The 6573-nt window shown below is 42.8% G+C and overlaps 1 long non-coding RNA gene across 1 annotated transcript; it reads left to right on the forward strand.

The window, feature by feature from the left end:
- Window positions 1-1004: 1004 nt before the first annotated feature.
- Window positions 1005-2253, forward strand: LOC147239155 (uncharacterized). Its single transcript, XR_015111621.1, has 3 exons — window positions 1005-1037; window positions 1117-1198; window positions 1728-2253. It is a non-coding gene; the product is annotated as an uncharacterized LOC147239155 (long non-coding RNA).
- Window positions 2254-6573: the final 4320 nt, after the last annotated feature.

The raw sequence follows: 6573 nt of genomic DNA on the forward strand, positions 1-6573 counted from the left end.
GCAAATTGAAAGCAAGGCTGAGTCCTCCTTTAAGGCCAAATTTGCTTTTGGTAAAACAGAGTATCAGCACAGCTTCCACCGTCTGGACTCGCCCTCCGGACCTCTGCCTCAGAAAGACCAGAGCGTTCTCAAGGTACACACACAAACCAGCATCTGTCTCAGTGAACATGACCATACACCACCCCATGCAGCCTTTCTTCAGATTGGTTCCTTCGATTTGCGACATATGAAAGGTTTCTTGTCTGAATCCGTGTTACGGAGACCGTGGCACTCCTTTGCGACAGCATGGTGCAGACTGCTTTAATCTTAGCAGTTATTTCAGGCTTTCATTTGACCTTTCTTTTGCCTTCTGAAATAATTTCTGACTTTCTGTGGGATCCACAAATGTCTCAGATAATTTTGAGAAAAGAGAAAATGACTGCTCTCATTTCATTATTCACAATTCAATACACCTGAGAAACATGCAATGAGAGGCCAGATATAAGCAGTTCTACACAATGCTGTTGGGAGACAACTGTGGAATACTACATGTAGAAAGGACAATGAAAAGGAGCAAAATATCTGAGCAAAAGCTGCAGTTCCAAGGTGTCCACTAGGTGGAGGTAGGCTGAGTCCTGGTTAAACTGAAAAGCTATTTTTCGCATGGAATTTTAAGTTAATTTTTGACCTGCTTCCTTTGTGGGAATTTGGTTTGGTTGCTGGATCATTTGTGTTTATTTTATCCCTGGAGAAAGTTCTCCCTCCCAATCAAGAGGAACAAAGCTGCAATTTAAATATTACTTTTAATGTTAATGTATGGATTCAGATCTCTAAATCCGTGGTCATTTGATGACATTTGCAGACTGTATATAGTATATTGTGCTTCAAAGCAGAAATATTCACCTGTTTACTCCCACTTTCAATACTCTGACCTGTTTTGATCTGCAGAACATCAAAGAGGAAAAGAGGGATACAGAGAGGATGTCCCGCCCTATTCAGGTCACCCCTCAAAGGGATGACGCCGAGGCCCTTCCTCCTAAGCCTAAGAGAAGAAACAGGTGTGTGTCTGTGCATACGTGTTATTGCAGTGAGTAAAATTCATCATGTTTCTAAATCGTCCGTCTGTCTGTCTGACAGGATAATGACAGAATACCAGTTTATTTTTCGTCGTTTCCCCTGAAGAATTAAAGACAGAGGCAGCGCCACCGATGTTGCTCAGGTGAGGCTTCAGAACAGCTGACAACACATGAAATCTGACATTTAAATCTTGATTATTAATAAGAAACAAATTGAATTTTTGTAGTGTTGATAATAAGTTTACTTCATCGGCAGCAATGGTCTGTGCTGTTTTAGCTGACCATTGCTGATGATTTAGGATTATGCTGAACATTCATCAGACTTAAACGTCTTCTCTGGCATCCAGAAATGACTCAAATAATAGAGAAGAGAGGATGATCATTCCATATCATTTCAGTGTTTATGCTCTGATCAGGGGCCAAACAAAGACTACGCTTTGTTTTAAAAGGTAACATATTCGGTGCAATAGTTTGCAATTTTAACAAATTGTTGAAGGAAAATGCCTGGCTGCACGGTGGTGCAGTGGTTAGCACTGTCACCTCACAGCAAGAAGGTTCTGTGTTCGAGCACCCGGCGCGGGTGCGGGATCTTTCTGTGAACTTCCACTGAAGTAGTAACGCTACATCATGATGCCCACTACTTTCAATCCTGAAATTTTTGTTCTCTTTTAGAAGATGACAACGCACAGAATGTTGATGTCAAATGTCAGAAGGTAAAGCGGTCGTGGAGACAGCGGACAGGTAAGGAGCTGATAGGTGAGGAGCTGATAGGTGAGGAGCTGATAGGTGAGGAGCATCAGGAACAGGGCTGTGGATGAAGATGCTGGTTAACAGCCAGGAACCGGGGGGTTTCACTTGAGAAAGGGAAGGCAAAGAAGACACAGGAGGTAAGCATATTTCAACTGAAACACGAACTCACAAAAACAGGTTTCGCCAAAACAGGAGGCAGAGGAATCTACACAGAAATACTGAGGGAAGACAATGAGCACTTTCAGCTCAACTGTTCCAACTGAGAAACCTGTGACATCAAACTAAGAATTAGCTACCTTGAAAGGCAGGTTCCACCCCCTTGTAAGGGCACAGGAGGGGAATGAGTGATGGTCATAATTTCTCTCCACTCAAACTGTCAGTTATGTCAGATTTTTATTTTCCTTTAGTTGTTGGGTTTCTTTATTTTCTGCATGACTGTGTTGTTGGGTAGGGGGATCGTGTGGGAGGCAAGAGTGACTGTGTTTCCTCTGGTTTGCTTCTTTGGGTAGGGTGGTGAGGGTGGGGGGGGGGGCATTTTGAGTATTTAGATCTGAACTACCAAGGGTCATATTTTAGTTGTCAAATATTTTATTCATTCATTCATCGTTATCCGCTTATTCCTTTCTATTAAGGGTCGTGGGGTGGGGGTGGGGTGGGGTGGAGCCTATCCCAGCTTCAATGGGCAAGAGGCGGGGTTCACCCTGGACAGGTCACCAGTCCATGGCAGGGCCAACACATAGAGACAGACAACCATTGGCTCTCCCAGCCATGCCTATGGTCAATTTAGAGTCTGGATTAACCTGGTCCCTCTTGATGTCTTTGGACTGTGGAGGAAGCTGGAGTACCAGAGAGAACCCACACAGGAACAGGGAGAACATGGAGACTCACACAGAGAGATCCCATGTCCGAGACGGGACTTGAACCCAGAACCGTCTTGCTATGAGGAGACAGTGCTGACCACCCTGCCTCTCGCCCGTAGACGCTGGGATAGGCTCCAGCCCCTTAATAGAAAGGAATAAGCGGAAGACAGTGAATGAATGTTTGCATGTCCTTTTTTTTAAACTTTTCTCCGAAAAAGCAGTTCTTCACAGTTATAATTTTACAACAGAACTTGTTTTTAAAACTGAAAAATTATTTTGCAGCAATTTTACGAATGTATTTCGAGAACATTCATTTATGGTATCACTTTTTTGAACAAAAAAAATGTCCTGCTCTCTTTCCCACCAACTGGTCAAAGCAGAAGGCCGTCCCCACTGATCCTGGATCTGCTCCACATTCCTGCCTGTTGAAAGGAAGGTTTTCGTCGCCACTGTAGCAGGATGTGCTGCTGATGGAGAATTGTTGGGTGTAGATTCATTGAAGGAGTGAGGTACTGGACCTGCTCTACCTGTAAAGTGTCATGAGATAACTTTGTTGTCATTTGGCGCTACATGAATAGAATTGACTTGACTTGACTTGAGTCATGCTAGATTATTAGCTAATGACAGATTTAATGCCAGAAATTAAATCAATAATGTTGCAGTTTATTGGCAAGTTTAATTACTTCCATGACTTCACAAGAACAGACTTGTTAGCAACTTAGCTTACCTTGTGACCATGTTTCATATCTTGTTGTCTGAGCTGGAAACTATGTGCTTGTGTCATGGCACAATCTGCCTACATGCATGCGTACTGATGAAGACGCCAGAAACTTCAGGAAAACCATGATGGTATTTGTTCAAGGATGTTGTTGTGATCCTGCTGGGTCCTTGACGGTAACGAGATCCCCTGTGATGATGTATTTTAAGCAGGGTGGGCTCATCATGCCCCAACACATCCATCCATCCATCCATCCATCCATCCATCCATCCATACATTCATTTTCTACCACTTACCTTGTTAAGGGTTCTGGGGTTCACCCTGGACGAGTCTCCAATCCATGGCAGGGCCAACATATATAGATCAGCAGCCGTTAAGCAACCCCTCGTGCCTTCATTAAGAGTATTTGTACTCTATAAACATGGGACTGCTGCAAGTTTTACAGCTCACAGCGAATTTGATACACGTTTGACGCCAGTATCTCGTGCTATCTTGTTAAGATGATCATGTAGCAGCTGGATTTACACAGGGGGCTTGTGGCAGATGCAGATCATAAGATGTTTACTTTCACCCCCCCTGTGAACACAGTGACAGGATGTAAATATACAAAGAAAAGAAACTGGATTTGAGCAGCAGGAGATCCTAATGTGCCACCCTAACTGACTTGTGTGCTGCCACCTTAACAGGCAAACCGCCAATTCTCACAGACTAGACACCAAAAAATAATACACTAAAAAATAAAATGTACAAAGTTACCGTGAACATGATCATCACACAACACAGTCACAAATATTAACAAATTAAAAATGGGACGCTGCAAAAGCCACAAAAGGATTGGATTTTTGTAAAAACCCCCTACACCATTCACAGAATGGTTTGTCTCTAGGACACATTTGCTACCACACCACTGACACCCTGCACAAATAGGAGACGCCCATCAGGTGACAACAAAAACATCTCGTCAGATGTTAATGACGGTGCTGCAGGAGCAATGTGTTGTGTTGTTGCGTCAGCCCCCAGAGGCTGCAGCATTCCCAATCCTTTAAATGTTTCAGGCTGGATGACGTTACAGGCCATCATAAATATCCTGCATCATGTATGACTGGAATGGCGAAGCCTCAGAGTGAATGATGACAAACAGGCCTATTTTTAAATCCAACTTCGTTACACGTCATGTGGCCACTGTTCTGTGGCGCCCAATTTACAGTCGTAGTTGACCACCTGATGAGCGCTGTATCTCACTTTCTCTTATAAATGTCATGATGATGTCTATCTGTGTGGTGGTAAAAAGATGGGAAAAGATGTCTGTCACACTTCTACTTAAAAAGAAATTTCAATATTACAGTGCACAAATACAGAAATATTCAAAAAAGTATCACAAACTAAAAAATAAGTCTTCTCATGATGCAGAAAGATCAATCCTAATTATATATACTGTATGTATTATTGTCTTGGATTATAATCTCATAGTAATGCTGCAGTTTATGGTGACACCCTGCACATGAAGGAATAGGCCTGTTAACAGTGAAATTGAAGCACACCATCAAGAATGAGGGGAGGGGAAAACTGCCTGGAAGCTGGCACGGGAAGTTTTACAGTAGGTGGCTACGACTGTGTCATCAAACCAAGGTGTTGACATTCAAGACTTTGACATTTTCAAGAGTTCTCAAGTGTAAGTCTGGTTTAATGTATGTTCAAATTTAGTGGAAGTCTCTCTTGACCTTTACACCAGGAACCAGACGCTCGAATGAAATGAGTATCAGAACAGATATTGCGGTTGTGACGAGGCGGATCCATGCTCAGCTGAAGGAAAAACAAACAAAAAACTTGGGGAGGGAGAGTCCTCATTGTTTTCTGATGGGTAGCCAGCTTGATAGTCACACACAGAGGCCTCCCCCCCACACACACACACACACACACACACACACACACACACACACACACACACAAACAGAATTGAGAAGCACAGCTTACTGCGGCTGCCTCAGTTACAAAGAAGATAGACATGGTTCCTCGTTGCCAAGTGCAGACAAACAACTTCTCTGTGTAAAGGATTAACTTCTCTCATTGCCGTTTGTACACTGTTTGGATTTATTCCTCCGTCAGCACGCTTCTTTTCATAAAATAACAAATAAGCAGTAGGTCAGGTCAATGGACCCGGTGCTTCGACACGGCCGAATGAAGCTCAATTGTTTTTCCCCTCGATTTGATTGCTTGTCGGGTAACAGACTGATAAAAAAAAAAGAACAGGCGCTTTCATTAAAAAAGCAGTAAGCACTGCATCATCTCCAGTTCCACAGCCACACTTAAGTCAGTTGAATCAAACATGAAAAAAGGAAAATCCAACTTTCTCCAGTTGGATAACTCAGGGGGACTCAGAAGGGTTCAAGTTAAAAAGCCTTTATTCAACCACTTCAGTCTATAAACCACACATTTTGCAACATCTTATATGTGGTTTATAGACTTGAGTGTCCATGTGGTTGATTTCTTGTGGGAGGACAAAACGTAATGTAAAGAGGGAGCTGCAGAACATAAACATGCCATAAGGACTGACAGTCTTTCATGTGCTATGGCTCCTCAGCAGCAGGTCACAGTGACTGTAACTCCCTTCAGATCAGTGGTATTGAACATATGATAAGAAGGGGTGGATACAGGAGAAAGAAACTCCTACAAAGAGAGACATTCTGGATTTATACACCCTGAAAGCAACACCATATTCTGGGTGGATTGGAGAATTGGATTCTCTCTTTTTGTCATGTTTCTGAAGCGTCTAAAGTTGTTTCACTGGTATTGCAGTAAATATTACGTGTGCAGGATCATTTGTATTTGCCCTGTATTTTCCTACTTGCTCGTGAACTGAGTTTGTATTTTGTGCTGTTAATGCTGTCAAAATGTGATGAAGGTGTTTGATTATATGACTTTCTGGAGGCTGTTTCATGGATGCTGGTCATGAGACTTTTTACCTGCCCACCCTGATCATGTGACTCCCTACATGTGAACAGCCCAATGTTGCAACCATTCTGGATTAGCATTTTGCCCTGCTGAAGGCCTCATGCAGCTGAGATGCTTCGGCATGGTGTTAACTTAAAGAGTGTAAACAATGGCCCTCGTTTATCAAATGAGCGTACAAACCAGCACAAATATGAGAGGAGAAATCAATCAAATCAAAACTTTTCAGAGGCTGAAGTGG

Source organism: Aulostomus chinensis, chromosome 23 (assembly GCF_037954235.1).
Source record: "Aulostomus chinensis isolate RoL2024-O1b breed Wild chromosome 23, RoL_Achi_v1.0, whole genome shotgun sequence".
Taxonomy (NCBI): domain Eukaryota; kingdom Metazoa; phylum Chordata; class Actinopteri; order Syngnathiformes; family Aulostomidae; genus Aulostomus; species Aulostomus chinensis.